The 21,650-nt window shown below is 43.4% G+C and overlaps 1 protein-coding gene across 31 annotated transcripts in view; it reads left to right on the top strand.

Annotated features, from left to right (window-relative positions):
• The first annotated feature begins 6,956 nt into the window (after window positions 1-6,956).
• Window positions 6,957-21,650, top strand: part of ADGRG2 (adhesion G protein-coupled receptor G2) — a 131,230-nt gene continuing 116,536 nt past the window's right edge. For 15 of the 31 annotated variants that reach the window (XM_060407702.1, XM_060407708.1, XM_042241699.2 and 12 more), the window contains exons 1-2: window positions 6,957-7,159; window positions 14,774-14,849. The gene's annotated coding sequence lies outside the window, so the exon portion shown is untranslated. Of the gene's footprint in view, window positions 7,160-7,320; window positions 7,785-14,773; window positions 14,850-21,650 lie in introns of those variants that run through there. The other 16 variants (XM_060407710.1, XM_060407697.1, XM_060407701.1 and 13 more) reach the window with 2 other exon arrangements.

The raw sequence follows: 21,650 nt of genomic DNA, 5'->3' as shown, positions 1-21,650 counted from the left end.
AGCCAAAAATGTCATAACTACAAAGAAGTTATGAGACCAAGGAAGTATGGGGCCAGTGGGCATACCAAAAATATTCTAGGATGATGAAGGATGTATTTAGTTAACAGGCATTTTTTTCCACCAAGTTCTCAAACACTAGACCCAGCTAGAATGACTTACAACTCAGGAAAAGCAACTTAGGACAAATAAAATGGAACATGACTTCATGCAGTGGGTTCCCAAGTGGTGAACTGACAAAAAAATACACAAATAATCTTTTTTAAAAGAGAGGGGAACTTAAGACATCTTAGGTGAAATGAAAAAAGTGAAGTAATACACAAGGTGAGCCTGGAATATATTGTGTTTCCAGAAAGTAAAAGAGTTCTCGAAAAAGAATGGGACACAGGAACCAACCTGAAAGAGCTCTCAATAACTGAAGCCAAGACACTTTGATAACAAAGTAAATAATGATAGCTTTGAATTATAAAGCAAAGACTAATAATTACCTGTGAGCTCATAGTGATATAAATAAGTAATTGAATAAAGAAATGGGAGAGAAGATACAACTCTTACCTATAGAAGAGTTCCAATGAATTAATGTAGACGGAATGAATGAGAGAAATGAAAAACACAGTTAGAACACCACAGTTATCATTGTTGCCAGTGTGATCCGCTGCTAAAATGAATGGAAGAACGTTTGAGGAGAAGCAGGGTATTTGTTTACTCTCAAACGATCTTCCCCAAGGGAGACAATGAACGTATAAGACAAACAAGGGTGCCCTAGGGCTATATCTGTTCAGAGTTTTCCCCTGAAATACGCTCTGTGGTTTCAGAGACAGGTAAACTGAGAGATTCAGTTTAAAACTGCATGTCCAGGACTTCATGGGTTCCTCTAAGAAATAAGAAGGGCCATTGCTGTTCAGAAACCTTCAGTTAGGACTGAGCTGGGTGTGGCCTGGCTCAGAGTGTTGTCCCCTGTGTCCTACTGAAGAACTTAATGGGCTTGTCTTCCTCACGACTCCCCATCTCTGCCCCAACCCCAAGGTCCTGGGATTGCTCCCTTCGGGAAAGGTGGTGGTGAGTTGCACAAGCTAATGCCAGTGGGCAGATCTACTGGGATGCATTTAGTTTTCTCTGGATTCTCTGGTTGGTTTTCTGTGTTGGCACGGGCCCATGCTCAGTCCCTCCCAAATTGGAGCACATTCTCTGAAAGGGCTGGGTTCACCATCCACATCTTGGTGGAGGTCAAAGTCTGGTTTCATTTTTCATTCAACTGCCATTTGTAACTTTCAATGAACAGAATGACACCATGTCCAACTGTCTTCCTTCAGTATTTAAATAAGAGAGAGGTGGGTTTTTTTTTTTGCCTCCCATGAGAGTGTGTGATTTCCTTGTCTCTTGCATTGTGCAACAGGCTCATCACCATTACAACTAGAGCCATGTTCTGGAGAAAAAATTTTCCTGTATCACACAGTGACCTCACTCACATCAGCAGTGACTGGTTTCTCACCTAAATCCACCAAAGCCTGCACCACAAATGATGAGATCACATCACCAGAGACTTCTCTGGTCTGAAGGTGAGTGCCTGGAGGGCTGGGATCACCTCTTGCTCATCTTCATCTGCCCAGAGTCCAGCACATAGTAGGTGGGATAGTCATCAGTGCATGAAGTATGATGACCTACCTCCCCACTTCCTAGGTCCTTGTAGGGCTGCATTTCCCAGCTCTCTCTGCCTGGGCACCACTATGGATGGGAATGGTGCCAGTTGGTGAGTTGGGAGGAGAAGTGCTGCAGATCACTTCTGGGCTGGAGCATTGAAATGCTTGTGGTCTAGAACTTTCTTTTCCTTCTAACTCAGCAACCTGCCTTGTTTGAGAAGGTGGTTACTCAGTCAGCCTGGATCCCTGAGTGACTGCAGGAAGTAGAGCTCCTTGTTCCAACCTATAATGACAATGTAGTATAAGACATAAACCTTTGTTCCATTGTGCGTGCTGTCTGCTAAGTCACCTCAGTCGTGTCCAGCTCTTTGAGATGCTATGGACCGCAGCCCACCAGGCTCCTCCATCCATGGGATTCTCTAGGCAAGAATACTGGAGTGGGTTGCCATGCCCCCTCCAGGGGATCTTCTGGACCCAGGGATTGAACCTGGGTATCTTATATCTTCTGCATTGGCAAGCAGGTTCTTTACCACTAGAGCCATCTGGGCCATAGAGACTTTGAGAGTGCAGCATCCCTCAGCTGGTAAAGAATCTGCCTGCAATGCAGGAGACCTGGGTTTGATTGCTGGGTTGGGAAGGTCCCCTAGAGAAGGGAACTGCTACCCACTCCAGTATTCTGGCCTGGAGAATTCCATGGACTCTATAGTCCATGAGGTCGCAGAGCTGGACATGACTGAGCAACTTTAACTTAATCACACACTGCAGCATCACCTAGGCTATCCTCACCGATACTGTAGGCATTAAAAATAAAACAAATGTTTGTTGTAGGAATGAATGACTTAAACCAGAAGGGACTTCTGAGCAGTGATAGCTCCAGAATTTCTAGGGAAATTCAGAACTTGGTAAGCTGATTACAATTTTGTGGGAAGCGGGAACCATGTTGACTAGGGGACTTTTTCATTTATGTAGTACACTCTTTTTGTTAGATGCCTTTTATTTGGAGTGTTGGAATGTTGATGTAGATTGTGGAGGCCTAAAACACCCCATGCCAACTCTTAGCACTACCACTAGAGCTTAGATTGATCTTGTCACCCCCTATGTATATTTTATAAATGGGGAAACTGCAGTCTAAGTGACTGCCCCAGTTAGTTTGTGGCAAAACTGGTAGACCCCAAACCCTTCATTTCCTGATTGTCAGATAAACATTTCCTGATTGTCTATCTGATGCATTTGCCATCTCAACAGTCCACCTTTCATATTCAGACATTAAGATTACAGGAACTGGAGAATAACACTGCCTGACTCCATTCCTGGCTCTACCACATCATAGCTGGGCATCTCAAGAGAAGCTACTTAATCTCTGTGTGCCTCAGTTTCCTCAGGTGCAACCCACAGTGGGTTGGCATGAGGGTTTAGCAACAAAGTATAAAGTATGTAAAAACTGAGTAAGTATGTTCATCAGCCTAGTTCCTCTTCCCACTGTTGTGACTTGCACCCATGTTCTCGTTGTGCTCATTTCCCCTGGGAAATAATGAATCTGTTTGAGGCCACCGTGTGGTATATCTTTAAACTATGTGGCCACAGGTAAAGTTGCATTTCAAGTTCTGAGGAAAGAGCTGGGCCCTGAGCACGGGCGAGCTGCCCTCCTCTGCCACCTCCCTTTGCTGCCTACTCTGGGCCCACCAGTGGGAGGGAGCAACAAGACGAGGACTTATGCCTTCCCCACAAGGTCGCTGCCATGTTTCCTGAGCAACTGAGGTCTGGGAATCAAGCTGTATCACTGGGGAATTCCCTGGCAGTCCAGTGGTTGAGACTTCACCTTCCAATACAGAGGGTGTGGGTTCTATCTCTGGTAGGGAGCTAGGATCCCACATGCCTTGAGGCCAAAAACCAAAAGAGAAATGGAATGTTTCCTGCCACATCGGTGAACAAAGGATGTTATAGTCATCAGCAATTGCAGCCACCATGGAAGGTGAGCTGGTGAGCTCTGAGGGAACTCAGGAAGGAAAAGAATATCTGCCATCTAGCAGCCATCAAACTGCTGTCGCTCCCTAAGATGAGCCCTGAGGAAACTCAGGATGTGAAGAAAAAACAAAACAGGAAACTGGCCCCAGATAGCTGAGGTGCATATCAAAGGAATGATGTCATTGAGCCCAGACTCTTGCATCTTCCCATACACAGAAAAGCACTAAATTCCTTGACTTGGAATATCTGGTTTTCTTTAATTCACAAAAAACTTTTGATGTTCAGGTTATCTGGCCATCGGTTGCCAAACTTCTATATAACCTGGCCCTTCACCTCATCTCCTTGGAGCAGTTCTCTCAGGGTTACTTGAGATGCTGCCTCCTGGGCTTAAGTCCTAAAAATTTCCGCTGAATAAAGCGTAACTCTCAACTTTTAGGTTGCATATATTTTTTCAGTCAACAAACACAAAACAGAAACAATATAGTAACAAATTCAAGAAAGACTTTAAAAATGGTCCACATCACAAAAGAAAATTCTTTTAAAAAATGCTTTAAAAAACAAAAACAAAAAAGCTCTATCACTAGTTCAAAGACCCTGTGGGGCAGGAGCCAAAACTGCCCACTCTCCAGTTGCTGGGACATCAGCCCATGGGTTGTAGATGAAGATTTAACCACAAATCTGGGGCTCCCACAGCCTGTCTTCATGTTACCAGACAGTGCTAGCATGGGAAGCATGTGACCAGGGCCCTCTCTCCCGGAAAAGGCAGAGAGCCTCATGGCTGAGGGCTGGGACCCCTCTTCAACCCCAGCCTCTTTCCTCTTCTGTTGGTCTTGATGGCAGAGTTAAGTTGATCTGACAGTGTTTGTCAAGGAGAATGAAAGTTTGCCTGGAAGTGCATCAAAATAGGAATTTTAAATTTTAGACTAAGCAGTATCTCATTTGTGTATTTTAGATATATTTTCCTCAAAATGACTGTTTTTTTCAAGAGCTAGGTTGTTTAAAGGAAAAGCATACTTATTTTGGAGAAGGCAATTACAACCCACTCTAGTACTCTTGCCTGGAAAATCCCATGGACGGAGGAGCCTGGTAGGCTGCAGTCCATGGAGTCTCAAAGAGTTGGACACCACTGAGCGACTTCACTTTCACTTTTCACTTTCATGCATTGGAGAAGGAAATGGCAACCCACTCCAATGTTCTTGCCTGAAGAATCCCAGGGACAGGGGAGCCTGGTGGGCTGCCCTCTGTGGGGTCGCACAGAGTCAGACACGACTGAAGCGACTTAGCAGCAGCAGCAGCATACTGATTTTGGTATTGCTCTTTAGAATTTCAAGCAACTTTTACTATGAGCTCTACATATTTTAACTTTTTATTGAAGTAAAACATACATAGGGAAAAGTATACATATCATAGGTGAACAGCACAAAGAATTTTCACAAACTTAATAGATCCATGTAAGTGGCACCCAGATCAAGAAACATTGCCTGTACCCCATAAATCCTCTGTATCATCCTTGTAACTCCTTCCAGTCATCAACTCCCCAGTGACCACCATCCTGACTTCTAACCTCATATATTGTCTTTGCTTGTTGTATACTTTGTATAAACGGAACCCCATAGTATGTATGCTTTTGTGTCTGGTTTCCTTTGCTCAGTATTGTTTCCGAGGTCTGGCTACGCTCAGTGTAGCAGTGGCTTGTGCATTCTCTGTCTGGTATTCCATTCTGAGAGGATACCACTGCAATATTTTCAATCTATTCTACTGCTGATGGGCATTTGGGTAGTTTCCAGTCTGAGGCTATTACAAATACATGGCTATGGACATTCTTGTTCCTATCCTCTGGTAGACATATGCACTAGCTTCTGTTGAGTATATACCTAGAGGAGGAATTGGGACATTGGGTAGTTGTGTGCTCATTTTTAATTGATTCTGCCAAATAGCAGTGTATGAGGTTTCTGGTGGTTCTACACAATATGAAGTCTATATTCTCTAACATATGTTAAGTGTTAATGCAAATGTGAACAATTTAACCCTTTAGAATAGCATTCAATCTGTTTATTAAGAATACTATTTTCTTCCTAATCATAATTCTGCTTCCAACTTGTTATGTTACCAGGATGAGCTTCCTGTCACCCACTCCCCCTTAATCCAACCAGTCAAAAGTCTCTCTGAAAACACTTTCCATTCATTTATCCAGCTAGAATGTTATTAGTGTTAATAAATTGGTGTTTGCAAAACAAAATCAATCCCTCCTGCAATGTGGTGTATATATCTCATGGGTGTTGTGTTTAATATGACAGTTAGGCACGAGTGTGCTCTGCAGATCTGCACTTTTAAAACATCCTCTCCAAAGCTCTGAATGCAATTCTGAATTTTGGTGGTAAAGAAAAATGGAATATTCTCCTGTAGGTTTTAGCAGAAGAGAATGCGTGTATTTAAAGTGGTAAAATATCTTGCAAATATTGGAGTTAGTTGACTGCAAAGAGGAAGGCTGGAGAGGGTAGTGTGGGGGAGGGTGTAAAAGGGGCCAGAGGGCGTTGAGTGCCTCCTCTCTACAACCAATCTTATTGTAGGACCGAACTAAGTCCCTCTAGGCCTATTTTATCATCCAGTAACTGGAGAAGGAAATGGAAACCCACTCCAGTGTTCTTGCCTGGAGAATCCCAGGGACGGGGGAGCCTGGTGGGCTGCCGTCTATGGGGTCACCCAGAGTCGGGCACGACTGAAGCGACTTAGCAGTAGCAGCAGCAGCAACACTGGTTTAGGTGGTGTGTAAATCCTGTCCAGATCTACTTTTTTATTCTAGACTGTGCAGAGGTAGGAGATGCTGACAGAAAAGGTAGGGAGGACCAGGGACAACTCACTTAATATTCCACCCCATCCTCCCCCAGCAGCCATTGCGCTGGGGATCCCAGTTCCTAGGTATCTGGTGTATCAGGTAACCATGGGACTGAATTCATTCTCAGGACCTTTTCCTTTTACCGACTTCTCCAAGTCCCCCTCCAAGAGGTCTGACCCCTGCATCAGAAATATTGTGGCAGAGGGGCGACCTTGGGTTTCCCACCCATCACACTGCACGGTGCTGAAAGTGGTGGGACAAGCATTGGAGTACCAGGGCGACCCCTAAAGGTGAGCGGCTGGGCGTGGAGTCTGGGGTCCCCGAGGAGCACGCCGAACCGGATGCGGGGCGTCGGAGGAGCAAGCGGTCCAGGAAGTCCGGAAGCGTCGCGGGGGCCTCCGCAGGGTGGGGTGGGCCGGTGGGCCGCCCCGCCCCGCCCCCATCTGAGCTCCACGCCGGGCTTCGGCCGCCGGGCGGTTCACTCACACCCTTCTTCCTCCGCGCCCCGCCCGCTCCCCACCTCCGCGCCTAGCCTCGTCGCCGCCGAACGCCGGACGCGCCACGCCGCGTTAGGCAGCTGAAGAGCGGGCGGGCGAGCCGTCCGCAGCGGCGGGGGCGGTACCCAGCCGGCGGGCGGGAGTAGGAGGGACGCGGCCCGAGGGAAGGGGAAAAAGGAGGGCTGGAGAGCGCCAGCGGCGAGGCCGTCGGCGAGGACCGGCAGGTAAGCGCGCCGCGCCGGGATGGGTCTGTCCCCGCGGGTTCCTGCGACCCGGCCGGGGAACTGGCGACGTGCGCGGGCGGCTGGGGCGTAGCGCCGGGACGTAGAGTGCGACGGGACGGCGGGACGAACGCTCCCTCCGCGCGACGAGGCTCGGCGGAGCTGGGGCCCGGGGCCGCCCTGAAAGGCGGAGGCCGAGGGCCGAGCTCCGGGGGCCGGCACCCCGACAGTGAGAGAGCGCGCGCCGCGAGGAAGAGGCTCCGGCGACGCGTTCTGTGAGGGAGAGGGGTGTGTGTGTCCTGAAGCTTAAAACGGACTCCAGCTCTCCCCCACCCCCCTCCGCGAAAAGGAGCCACGAGCCGTGTTTGCACGCGGTCTTCGAGAGCCGACTGGCGGGGACTCAGTTTGCCGCGCCGCTCAGTGGGTGCGGCGGAGCCCGAGGAGCGCGGACGCGCCCCGGGCCCCGGACGGCTGGGCGCTGCCGCGTCAGACTGCACTCAGAGCAGGTGGCTGCGGGCGCGGCGCGATGGAACGGCAGCCAAGAGCCTGAGGGTGAGGATGGGCTCGAGGCCTCGGCTGAGCGCTTTTCGACAGCGACTTGCCGCGTCCAGGCTCCGGAGCGTTTCAGGTGAGAAGGAGCGCTGACGGACTTCCTGAGAGCCAAATGAGGCAGGCGGCAGAGGTTTTCCATGGCTGCTTCGACAGTGACTCTTCTTTGTGTGTACTGTTCCCATACGAATTCCCTGGGGACCTTGTTAAACTACAGATTCTGATTCAGTAGGTCCGGCCGGGGTGGGGCCCGACCGTCTGCACTTGTGACAGACTCCCAGATGGCTGCTGCAGCTCCGTGGACCACATGACAGGCCTCGCAGAAGTACTTTTTGTCCAACAGACTGAAAACCTTAGGAACATTGGGAGAGGAGATCCTAAGGCTTTACAATCCCACCTCCTTCCCAGATACTCAAATTTCAAAATTTCCTACTCATTTAGTAGCAAAACACCTTACTCTTCTTACTGGGTTACTAGTCAGGTATATTTTCTGATAGAGCTGGCTTCATTGACATGCAGCCTGTATTTGGTTTAATGTTCTGCGGCCGCTTGTCGAAATTCTGAATAATTTTTGAACAAGGGGCTTTGCATTTTTATTTTGCAATTGGCCCTATAAATTATGTAGCTGATCCTAGTAATAGTCACCGTAGGCAGAAAAAGCACCCCGTTTCTTTGATTGGGTTGGGAGCTGGTGGGTGATGGAGCGTGAAGGTTTATTAAATAAATACTAGCTAGATGTTGCAGTTCCTTCCATCTCTTAACTTCTCTTTAGCTATTTTAAGAGGTAAGCTTATGTGTATAATCTCAGTTACACGTGGTATGCCAGTATTTTTAAATTAATAATTTATCAAGAGCTTCATTATTAATACAATTAAGTTTAATTTTGTAATAGTTTATGGGTTGAGCGACAAAAGTGTATGCCATTTCCAAAGGATTTGGGGGGTTTCTGTTTAGTGTCCCGAAGTTTTGCTTAGTTAAGATCTAAAGTGAGCTGGACACTGCTTAGTTGGCTGCTTTTTCAGCTCAAGTGCAAAGCTGAAAAACAAAAAGTGGCCACATTTTGAAGCTGCTCAGGGGTTATTGCTTTACAGGGCCTCATTGCGATGCCAGCCCCTATCGGATTCCCTCTGCTTTTATCATTCCCACATCCTGGCAAGGTGACTTTCAGTAAAAGGGGGATAGAGCAGATTTTGCTGTTGAAAAACAGTGAAGAAGTGCAGGACCAGCATCAGTGTTTTCTCTGTGAATAATCCTTACCCCAAACCCACAGATTTCAGATGAGTGTGCTTTTCTAGAAAAAAAAAAAAAAAAGGTTGGTGACACAGAAAAGAAACAAAGAAGGAACTTTAATTATGGATATGATTTTGTTAAGCAAAAGGAGGAAAAAGTCTGAGAAATGGCATTTCATTGGTGGGTTTGGCAGGCAAAGGAGAGAGCTGCTGTGTTTCTGGTACCAGGAGCAGCCTTTCAGAAATGGCAAAGTGAGTTTGCTCAGGTGTTAGAGCTAGTGAAAAAGCTGCTCTTCTGTGGCTTGCGTGGTCATTCTGGGTGCTCCCGTGTGACTTTGGTGTGCCTGAGGCTGGCTGGCGACTCAGAGAGGGGGTATATAACAGTGATATTCCTAGCGTTATCATCGCTCACATGAAACCGACTTAACACATTTTTCCATTTCGCTGCCTGAGAGTGCCAAGTTACTTCAGATACACGCTACAAACTGGGAAGAGCACCATTACTTCAAAAAGAAAGAGAGGGGTGGGGTGAGGGGAAAAATGCATATCTGGTAGTATAGTTCTGAAGATACAAAGGAGAGATTCTGCCTTTAGTAAAAAACCTGGGAGCTGATTTTTTTGCCTCACTGAGAAATTCTCTACCTTAAGATAGAGAAAAACAATTTTTCTTTTAAAATGTTTATGGTTTTAAAAATACATGGGTCTTTATTTTTTTTTAATTTTTTTTTAAATTTTAATATCTTTAATTCTTACATGCGTTCCCAAACATGAACCCCCTCCCACCTCCCTCCCCATAACATCTCTCTGGGTCATCCCCATGCACCAGCCCCAAGCATGCTGCATCCTGCGTCAGACATAGACTGGCGATTCAATTCTTACATGATAGTATACATGTTAGAATGCCATTCTCCCAAATCATCCCACCCTCTCCCTCTCCCTCTGAGTCCAAAGGTCCGTTATACACATCTGTGTCTCTTTCCCTGTCTTGCATACAGGGTCGTCATTGGAAGATGGCAATACATGGGTCTTTAATCCACATGGAAATTATTTCAGGGGCATGGTATGAGGTAGGAGATGTTGGATGTTAAGAAATGGGCTAAACATTTGGGAAAAATTATCATAAATTCCCTTAATCAAATAAAAGTCTGTGAACACTCTGTTCCATTTAAAAATCTACTTAATTAATTCTTGAGCTGATTCCATGCTTTAAAAATTGAAGTGCAGTTTATTTACAATAACATTCACCCTTTTTAGTATATAGTTCTATAAGCTTTGACAAATACATGTACTCATGTAACCACCACCATGGTCAAGATCTAGAAGTCCATCACTGCCCCAAAATTCCTTATGGACCCTTTGTAGTCAACCCCTCCCACCACTCGCAGCTCCTGGCAACCACTGGTTTGTTTTCTGTCCCTATAAATTTGTCTTGTCCAGAATGTCCTGTGAATGGCTTCATACACGATGTAGCCTTCTGAGCCTGATTTTTTTCACATAGCATATGAGATTCACTCATGTTGTGTGAGTCACTAATTTGTTCCTTTTTATTGCTGAGTAATATTCCATAGTTTGTCCATTTACCAGCTTTTGGTGATTATGAGTAGGGCCAATATAAACATTCACATACAGCTTTCTGTGTGAATGTAAATTTTCAGTTCATTCCAGTAAATAACCCAGAAGTAGGATTGCTGTATTGTGTGGTAAATTTAACTTGATAAGAAACTGCTGAACTTTTCTTAAATGGATACTCCATTGCCCACTCCCACCAGTGTGGGTGAGGTCCCACTGCTTGGCATCTTTGATAGTGCTTGGTATTGTCAGCTTATTTTATTCCAGCAGGTTTATGATGGCATCTCTGTGGTTTTAGTTTACACTTCCCTGATAACTAATGATGTTGAGCATCTTTTCATGTGCTTTTTGATCATTTGTGTATCTTTTACGAAATGTCTGTTTTTTAATTGTATTGTGTGTTGTCTTACTGAATCATAAAAGTTCTCCATACATCTGCACACAAGTTCTCCGTCAGATACATGTATTGCAAACATTTGCTTTTAGTCTGTGGCTTGCCATTTCATTTTCTTTATTTTTTTAAAAAAAGTTGTGGTAGGAACACAACATGAAATTTACCCTCTTAAATTTTGAAGTGTACAGTACAGTCTCGTGAACTGTAGGCATGATGTTGTACAGCAGATAGCTGGAACATTTTCCTCTTGCATGACTGAAACTTTATACTGTCCGAACGGTAATTCCCCATTTCCCCTTCCTCTAGACCCTGGTGACCACCATTCTACTCTCTGTGAGTTTGACTGTTTTAGTTGATTCATACCTCATAATACGTGGAATTAATGACTTTTCTTTTGAAGAGCAAGCATTGTAAATTTCGATAAAGTCTACTTTATCAGGATTTTTCCTTCTATGAATACCACTTTCAGTAACCTGTCATAAATTGTCTTCCTCCTGTTTAGCAAGATTTTCTCTTATGCTGCCTTCTGGGTATTTTGTAATTTTACCTTTTATATGTAGGTTTTTTTACTTCATTTTCAGTTAATTTTTGTATGAGTCAAGGTTCACTCTTTTCCATATAGATAGCCAGTTGTTGCAATACCATTTGTTGAAAAGACTATACTTTTCCCTCATTGTATTTCCTTGACCTTTTTGTCAGAAATGAATTTTTGAATTTTGAACTCTATTCTGTTCCATAGATTTGTACATCTGTTCTTATGCCAGTACCGCACTGTGAGGTACTACACATTCTTGTTAGGTGAATTCCTAGATTGTTTTGTGTGTAATTTGTATTGCTTTTAGAAATCGTATCCTTCTTTCTCCATTTCATTTTATTATGACTGTACTATTGTATGGGCTTCCCAGGTGGCAGAGTTGTAAAGAACCTGCCTGCCAGTGCAAGAGACACAAGAGTGGCAGGTTCAATCCCTGGGTCAGGAATATCCCCCAGAGTAGGAAATGGCAACCCACTGCAGTATTCTTGCCTGGAAAATTCCATCGACAGAGAAGCCTGGTGGGCTCCTGTCCATGGGGTCACGAAGAGTTGAACACAACTGAGCGTGCATGCACACACAGAGTATTATATAGACAGACTTTTTAAATTTTTTGTAGGTCTAGCATAATCAAGTCATGTTACTAAACTTTCATTAATTCTCATAGTATTTCAGTCAGTTTTCTTCAATTTTAAAGGTAAATAAGCTATCTACAAATGGCAATGGTATCCCTCCTTGCCCCTGATATTTTTTCCTCCTCGTGTCTGCTCTCCTTAGTGGCTGGGCTGCCCTGTGGAGCAGGTGGAGGAAGAACATCTGACTCGGGTGGAAATGCTTCTCCTAGCTTACTGCTAGGTATTATGCTTGCTGTGGAATTTGGGCATTTGCCCTTACTAGTACCTTCTGGAGGTTTTCTTTGCATTTCATTTTTAGCTTCAAAATGTTAAAAAATTCATTTTAAAATCTCTTGTTCTGTTTGGATGATTTTTGGTTTCATGGAAAAGCCTAACAGTTTAGAGGTGAGTCAGTCTTGCCGGCTTTGGAGGGTCATATTTTGATTTCACTGGAGGAGCAGATAGTGTAGCAGAAGTCAATTTGTTTTTATTTAGACCAGGAAGAAACTACCTTTGGAGCTTTTTTATAATATTGTCATCTACAGGGAAGGGGCGGGGGATGCCAGCTATAGTGAGGAAAGGAGAGAGAATAAAGGAACAGTTTATATGTATAAATAGATGTTGTTGTTCAGTTGCTCAGTCTTTGCGACCCCATGGACTGCAGCACACCAGGCTTCTCTGTCCTTCACCATCTCCCAGAGCTTGCTCAACCTCATGTCCATTGAGTCAGTGATGCCATCCAAACATCTTGTCCTCTGTTGTCCCCTTCTTCTCCTGCTTTCAGTCTTTCCCAGCACCAGGGTCTTTTCTAATGAGTTGGCTCTTCATATCAAGTGGCCAAAGCATTGGAGCTTCAGCATCAGTCCTTCCAGTGAATATTCAGGGTTGATTTCCTTTAGGATGGACTCGTAAGAGTCTTCTGCAACACCGCAGTTCAAAAGCATCAATTCTTCAGCGCTCAGCCCTCTTTAAGGTCCAGCTCTCACATGCATACATGACTACTGGAAAAACCATAGCTTTGACTAGATGGACCTTTGTTGGCAAAGTAATGTCTCTTCTTTTTAATACACTGTCTGGGTTTGTCATAGCTTTTCTTCCAAGGAACAAGCGTCTTTTAATTTCATGGCTTCAGTCACCATCTGCAGTGATTTTGGAGCCCCCCAAAATAAAGTCTCTCAACTGTTTCCATTGTTTCCCCATCTATTTGCCATGAAGTGATGGCACCGGATGCCATGATCTTCGTTTTTTGAATGTTGAGTTTTAAGCCAGCTTTTTCACTCTCCTTTTTCACTTTTCATCAAGAGACTCTTTAGTTCTTCTTTGCTTTCTGCCATAAGGGTGGTGTCATCTGCATATCTGAGGTTATTAATATTTCTCCCGGCAATCTTGATTCCAGCTTGTGCTTCATCCAGCCCAGCATTTCACTTGATGTACTATGCATGTAAGTTAAATAAGCAAGGTGACAATATACAGCCTTGACGTATTCCTTTCCCAGTTTTGAACCAGTTCATTGTTCCATGTCCAGTTCTAACTGTTGCTTCTTGACCTGCATACAGGTTTCTCAGGAGACATATAAGGTGGTCTGGTATTCCCATCTGTTTAAGAATTTCCACATTGTATGAATGAACAATGAACGAACAATAATTAGATATCTTATGTGTAAATAAGGTAGCTTTTGGTAATGGTTTTCAAACTTTTCTGCCCACCATTCACAGTGAGAAGTATAAATCTCAGCTCAGTATGAGCATATGTATATATAATGGAAACAATCTCAAGAAGTATTGTGCATTTTTCCTCTGTGAAGTGTATTCTGAAATTTTCAATTCTCTTCCATCTGTTGTACTTCATTTTAAAATGATGATCATTGCATTGATTTGACACTCTTTCATAAAACTGCTGTGTTACAAAACTGTTCGTTTAGTTTCTAAGTCCCCAAACTGCTGAACTGTGTCCAGGACAGATTCATTTTATATCAGATCCTGTTACGATGCTAAGTGAGTTCATTTTTAATACCCTGAGATGACGGTGCATGCTGAGTTGCTTTAGTTGTGTCCGACTGTGTGCGACCCCCCCATACTGTAGCCTGCCAGGCTCCTCTGTCCATGGGATTCTCCATGCAAGAATACTGGAGTGGGTTGCCATTTCCTTCTCCGGGGGATTTTCCCAACCCAAGGATCTTGAAGCCAGGTGTCCTGCATTGCAGGAAGCTTGTTTACCGTCTGAGCCACCAGGGAGATAATGGTAGCTACCCCAATTTTTCTCTCAAATTTATATGTAGCCTGTAACCCAGTCTCCCAGCGCCCACTCTGACCCCAGGGAATTACCAGTAAAGGCAGTCTTGTAAATCTGCTGCTCAAATCCTCTACCATGCTTACACTAGACCCCTAGTCCCGAGGTCCTATATGACCTTTACCCCATTCTTCCCATACTTTTCCGGCTATGCCAGCCTTCTTGCTATTCATCACGTCAGCCAAGCATTTCCCTGCTTCCCAGCCTTAGCATTTGCGGTGCTGCCTGCCTGGAGCATCATTTCACCAAATAATCTCCTAACTTGTCCATCTGTTTCATTTGGGGCTTCTCTAACCCTCATTCTAAATCAGCATTCCTCACCTACCACTAGAAATGTCCACCCCCTTCATCCCACTTTTGTTTTCTTGTAACATTATTATCTGCAATTATATTATTTAGTTATTCATTCACTAATTCCATGTCTTTTTTTTCCCTTGCTAGAAAACAAGTTCCAAGAAGGCAGGGACTTTGTGGCTCTTGCTCAGGACCTAGAACAGTGGGACATAGTAGGTGCTCAGTAAGTATTTGTTGAATGGATGAATGAGTGCACCTAAAATCTAGAAGAAATCAAGCACTAATCTTAAGAGAAATTCAAAGCACTCTGCCTTTTTGTTCAGTTTTGGTGTGGAAATTTCTGTAGGTTAAACATAAGAGTGTATTTTATTTTTATTATTTTATTTTGGCTGCACTGAGTCTTTGTTGTGCCATGTGGACTTCTCTTGTGAAACACAGTCCCTAGATGATGCCGGCTCAGTAGTTGTGGCGAGCAGGCTTAATTGCCCCTCGACATGTGGGATCTTAGTTCCCTGACAAGGGAGCGAATCTACATCCCCTGCTTTGGAAGTTGGATTCTTAACCACTGGACCACCAGAGAAGTCACTTATTTAATTTATTTTTTATAGTATATTTTAATGTAAGTAGTTCATAAATCAACAGACATCTGGTGTCCACTACATTTCTCATCTGTGATAATAATAATCAGTCGTGTCTGACTCTTTGCGACTTCGTGGACTGTAGCCCTTCAGGCTCCTCTGTCCATGGGGATTCTCCAGGCAGGAATACTGGAGTGGGTTGCCGTTCGCTTCTCCAGGGTATAGTAATAACTAACAGCTAATATTTATTGGGCAGGTGGTGCTCTTACTGGTTTACCTTTGTTAACTCATTTAACACTCCCAAACTCTTGAGACAGGTACTATTTTTTATTTAAGTGTACAGATCAGTATTCACTGTTTTTTTTCCCCGCCATATTTATTAGAATGGTCTTTGCCTTCAGAAAGTTATAAACATGCCTTTAGCGTTTAAGATGTGCTGCTAAGTATCCCAAAGCTCTTCAGTCCTTTACGTAGCAAACACACCCATCCACCATCGAGGTGGGTACTATTAGCATTTCACAGATGAGGAAACTAAAGCACACAGAGGTTAAGTTTGTTTGTGCTCTTTGCCCACAGTCATACAAATGATAAGTAGTAGATCTAGGGTTTGAACACAGACCATCTGATTTCAGAGGTGTGGGGTTTTTTCTTGATTGAAATATAGCTGATTTATAGTATATATTAGTTTCAGATGTATAACATACTGATTCAGTATTTTTTACAGATTATGTTCCATTAAATGTTAGTAAAAGATAGTGGCTCTAGTTCCTTGTGCTGTATGATACATCCTTGATGTTTATCTGTTTTACACATAGTAGTTTGTATCTTTTAATCCCATACCCCTACCTTGCCCCCCTTCCCTCTCCCCGGTTGTAACCACTAGTTTGTTTTCTATATCTGTGAGTCTTTCTGTTTTGCTGTATACATTCATTTGTATTATTTTTAAGATTCCACATATAAGTGACATCATACAGTATTTAGCTTTTTTCTCTGACTTACTTTACTGTCCATCAACAGATGAATGGATAAAGAAAATATGATATACACACACACACACACACACAGAATATTACTCAGCCATAAAAAAGAATAAAATTCTGTCATTTTCAGCAGCATGCATGGACATAGAGCCTATGTTTTTAACCACAGTGCTCATAGCAATGAGGAGCATACACAATTTTTGATCTTTAAAAATATGTCATGTTTATGGCCTTTGTTCCTGTACCCAAGCAAGTGCTGGTGTGCCTGTGGCACAGAAAGCCAAACTTGACACTGGGTATTTGCAGCAAAGTCAGGGTTTGCTGTAGGGCACCAATCAAGGGAGTGGGAGACAAGCCTCAGATCCATTTCAACTTGATCTTTGAGTTAGGGGCTTTTTTAAATGGGGAAGAACAAAGAGGCTGGGATTAATCATCGTTTTGTGATGTTTCTATGATATTTCTTGATCCTAGCTTTGAGAGTCAGGATGTTTCTGGCTTACGATTCTCTGGCCAGGTCTGTTACTTCAGCTTACCTGGGAGAAACAACCTCAGTTTGCATATTAATGGTGATGTCTATAATAGCAACTTCAGTACATTAATGATGTTATTAATGACAGTAGTTTTAGTCGTCTAACTTTGGTTGATTAGTATTCAGTTAGCAAAGGATTGAGGTCAGAAGGGACAGGAAAGGGAATAAAGTTTTGGATGCATGCATGCTCAGTTGCTTCAGTCGTGTCTGACTGTGATGCTATGGACCATAATCCGCCAGGCTTTTCTGTCCATAGGGTTCTCCAGCAAGAATACTGGAGTGGGTTGCCATGCCCTCCGCAGGATTTTCCCGACCCAGGGATCAAACCGGTGTCTCTTGTATCTCCTCCATTGGCAGGCAGGTTCTTTACCACTAGCGCCACTTGGGAACCCCAAAGTTTTGGATAGAGAGATTAATTATAAACTCAATAAGGGAACTCAGTAGAGGTTTCATTCCCATAGCATAAGTGGCTCTCAACCAGGGTCAATTCACCCCCCGCCCCGCCCCAGGGAAATGTCTGGACATTTTTGGTTGTCATGACTGGCAGAGGTAGTGGCGCTATTGGCATCTAGTGGGCAGAAACCAGAGATGTAGCTAAATACCCTGTAATGCACAGAAAATGACTCCCCACATCCCTTTCTCCTCACTGATAATTATCTGGCCCAAATATCCATCATGCTGAGGTTGAGAAACCTGGCCGTAGCACAGTAGCTCTGAAAGCTGACAGTCTATTTGAATGACTTGGGGAGTTTTTAGAATAAACACTGATGTCTAGATCCAGGTCCTGACCTAAGTAAACCACAAATGGATCTTCAGCATCACCTGGTGATCCTACCACGCTTGAGTAGTGGCTGTGTCTTTCCAATTTCCAAAACAGCTATTTTACCCTTCTTTTACTTTCTCTACTTCTCCTACTTCAGCTGCTGACTCTGTCTCTTTAGACAGAACCTTCCTAGTATTCTCACCACCCAGACTCCCAGCATGTGTACAGGCGCCCAGGTGAAACTGACTGAAATGCCCCACTGTTCCTGTGAAACTGACTGAAACATCCCCAGTGTGTCAAAGACTGGCTTCTTTGCTGGGCTCTGGACTTCTCATCCTCTTTGCCTTCTCAAGGACATGTTCTTTTTTTCCCCCCATTTAAAAAAAATGGAAACAATTTCAAACTTTACTAATAAATTGCAAACATAAAAATGGCACAGAGAACATCCATATACCCTTTAACCAGATTCTTCTGTCCTTAACATTTGACCCCCTTTGCTTCATCCTTTGCGCTCTTCTTCATGCACATAATTTTTTTCCTGAACCATTTGAGGCTCTTATGTGCATCATGGCTTTTACTCCTAAGTACTTCAGTATGGATTTTCTAAGAATAAGAATATTCTCTTACATAATCACAGTAGTTGTCAACTTTAGGAAATCTGATATTGATACAATATTGTTTTTAATCTGCCATCTGTATTCCAGTTTTGAAAATAAACTTGCTAACATTTACAGCCTTTTTTCTTCTAGTACAGAATCTGATCTAGGGTTGTTCAGGCATTTAGTTGGCATGTTTCTTAGCCTCTTTTAATCTATAACATTTTCACAGCCTTTCTCTGTCTTTTATGACATTGGCATTGTGGGGGAGGAAAAATCATTTTTCCTTTACCCTTCTAGGTTCTTGGCTGAGACCTCCCTATAATGAAAAGACATTAATTGGAGAAAAACAAATGGTTTAATAACATGCATACGTGGGAGATACCCAGGAAAACTGAGAAACTGTGAAATGGACCAGGCCACCTTAAATGCCATCTCTAGCTAAAGATAAAAGATGTTGGCTTGGGGGAGGCCAATAAGACTAACAGGCAAAGCACAGTAAACAAGGATCATGTTGTAAGGGTCAGGTTGTTAGGCACATTGATAAAGAGTTTCTAGAGATTAGAATCATCTCTCTCTCTGTTATAGCAAGAAAGATGTCTGTTGTAAATGTAAATGTCTCTTACAAAAGGGTAAGTTATACCAGGTTTTCAGAGCTTCTCCTGTATCTGCTGTTTCTTAAAAATAATCAGCCTAAGGACTTTCCTGGTGGTGCAGTGGTTAAGAATCTGCCTTACAATGCAGGGGACCCATGTTTGATCGCTAGTCTGGGAACTAGGATCCCGCATGCCTAGGGGATACTGAGTATGCACACCTCAACTAGAGAGAAGTCTGTGTGCTGCAACAAAGACCCAATACAGCCCCCAGAAATAACAAATAATAATCAGCCTAAAATAATCAATATGCCAAGGAGGCATATTTTGGGCTGGCATATTCTGCTCCCGTTTAACATTTAGGATGAAAACAGACCACCTCCCTCTCCTTTTTATTTTATTTTAAAGTTTTTATTTATTTATTTTTAGTTTTGGCTGCGCTGGGTCTTTGTTGCTGCTTGGGCTTTTTCTCTCGTGGTGAGCTCAGGCTACTCTAGTTGCAGAGCGTGGGCTTCTTGTTGTGGTGGCTTCTCTTGTTGCAGATCATGGGTTCTAGGCACATGGGCTTTAGTAGTCGAGGCTTATAGGCGCTAGAGTGCTGGTGCTCTATCTCTGTCTCTCTCTCTCTATATATATACACACCTCTTCAGATTCTTTTCTCCCATGCTGCTGCTAAGTCACTTCAGTCGTGTCCGACTCTGTGTGACCCCATAGACGGCAGCCCACCAGGCTCCCCCGTCCCTGGGATTCTCCAGGCAAGAACACTGGAGTGGGTTGCCATTTCCTCCTCCAATGCATGAAAGTGAAAAGTGAAAGGGAAGTCGCTCAGTCGTGTCCTTTTCTCCCATAGGTTATTATAAAATATTGAGTATAGTTCCCTGTGTGATATAGTAGGTCCTTTTTGGTTATCTGCCATTTATTTACTTATTCATGTATTTATTATTAGTATGGACTCATAAATTCCTATTTTTTCAATACTCTGTGATTGATTACTTAAATTATTTTGGTCCTCCAGTTGTGAAGAACTTGACTTATACCATTTCCCTCTTTTTTTTTTTTTTTTTGGCTCTGTATCCCCTCCAGTTGCTCCCACATTTCTAGTTGCCTCTCAGAGGAACCTCTTAAAAAGCTGCATATAGTTTATTGCCCCACATTCTTCCCTTGTCTAGTCTAATCAGGGTCCTGTCCTGAGTGGGGCTCCTCTTGGCAGTCCTCAATGAACTCCATGTTGCCAAATTCATCAGTTGTCCCTTCTCTGGCTTATTGTGCTTGACTTTGCAGTAACATTTCCTCCTTTTTTGAACACTTTCTTCTTGTTGCTTCCATTACCCTACACTCTTGATTTTCCTACTCTTGCTGGTAACTTATTCTAAGCCTTCATTTCAGGCTCCTCCTCCTCTACTCAACCTACAAAGGTTGGTGTCCTTCCTGGGCACTAGGACTCTGTGCTCTCCTGATATGACCCATCCCGTCTGCAGCTTTCCATTCCATCTAGATGCCAGTACCCATGACCTTTCCCACACCTCAAGATTTACTAATTCACTTTAAAAAATGTTATTGTAGTTGATTTATAATATTGTATTAATTTCTGCTCTATAGGAAAGTGGCTTAATTATATGTATATATTATTTTTCATAATTTTTTCCATTATGGTTTATCACAGGATATTGAATAGAATTCTCTGTGCTATACAGTAGAAACAAATTCATTCTTTTAAAAGACTCGTTTGTACTCCCTGCCCTTCTGTCAAGCTTTATTGAGATGTTATTGACAATATGAATTGTATATCAGGGTGTACAATTCGATGTTTTGGTTATGTGTATATTGTGAGGGGCTTCCCAAGTGGTGCCAGTGGTAAAGAATCTGCCTGCCAGTGCAGGAGATGTAGGAAACGCAGATTGGATCCCTAGGTTGGGAAGATCCTCTGGCATAGGAAATGGCAACCCACTCCAGTATTCTTAGCATGGACAGAGGAGCCTGGCGAGCTACAGTCCATGGGGCTGCAAAGAGTTGGACACGACTTAGCACAAACACACACATTGTGAACTGATCACCACGCTCAAGCTAACTAATGTATCCGTCACCTCACAGTTAAGTCTGTGTGTGTGTGTGTGTGTGTGTGTGGTGAGAACACTTAGGATCTACCCCTTTAGCAAACTTCAAGTGTACAGTAACTATTAACTGTAGGCACCATGCTATGCATAAGACCAGAACTCCCTTGTCTACACTGATTTTAAGAAGTAAACTCCAGCCTCTTTAGCACATTGTACTACCACTGTTAGGTTAAAACAGAATCTTATTGTGTAGTGGAAATTGTCTCAAAAATATTTTTAAGATCTTTATACTGGCTCAAAAATTTCATTGAGAAACACTAGAAAAGAATGTTGATAAGTTGACTACTTCTAAGAATGCTGGAAGTTTTGGGGGAAACTTGAACTCTTAACAGGCTCAGAAATAAGGGTTATAGAAATGAAAAATGGAAGAAAGTATAGGAAAAATCATGCTCTTAAACATTTTGTGCCTTTATTTATTTATTTTGCCTCTTCACATGGTGTGTGGGATCTCAGCTCCCTGACCAGGAATCAAACTTGTGCCCCCTGCAGTGGAAAGGCAGAGTCTTAACCACTGGACCACTAGGGAAGTCGCCATTTTGTGCTTTTTAAATATAAAAATTCAAAAATCTTGAAACAAAGAGACCTACTAATCCACATTTTTGATTAAAGCAAATTTTTGATTCCCTGCCATCTCCATGCCATACTTGATTCTCTCCCATGAGACCATCTCAGTGTATGACACCATGATCCATCTAGTTGTTCAAGCTCTAAGCCTACAAATTTCCTGCCCCACATTCAGCCTATTTACAGATCTTGTCACTTTGACTTCCAGAGTATATTCCAGGTGTTCCAAACTCTCTACTTTGACTCCTCCACAATTCTCCCTTCTGCTGCTGTCTTTCTTGGATGGCTGTAGTGGCCTCCTATAATC

This window comes from Ovis aries, chromosome X (assembly GCF_016772045.2).
Source record: "Ovis aries strain OAR_USU_Benz2616 breed Rambouillet chromosome X, ARS-UI_Ramb_v3.0, whole genome shotgun sequence".
NCBI classification, from domain to species: Eukaryota; Metazoa; Chordata; class Mammalia; order Artiodactyla; family Bovidae; genus Ovis; species Ovis aries.
Note: the sequence above shows the minus strand (reverse complement) of the source record. Positions and strands in the feature narration are given on the sequence as shown.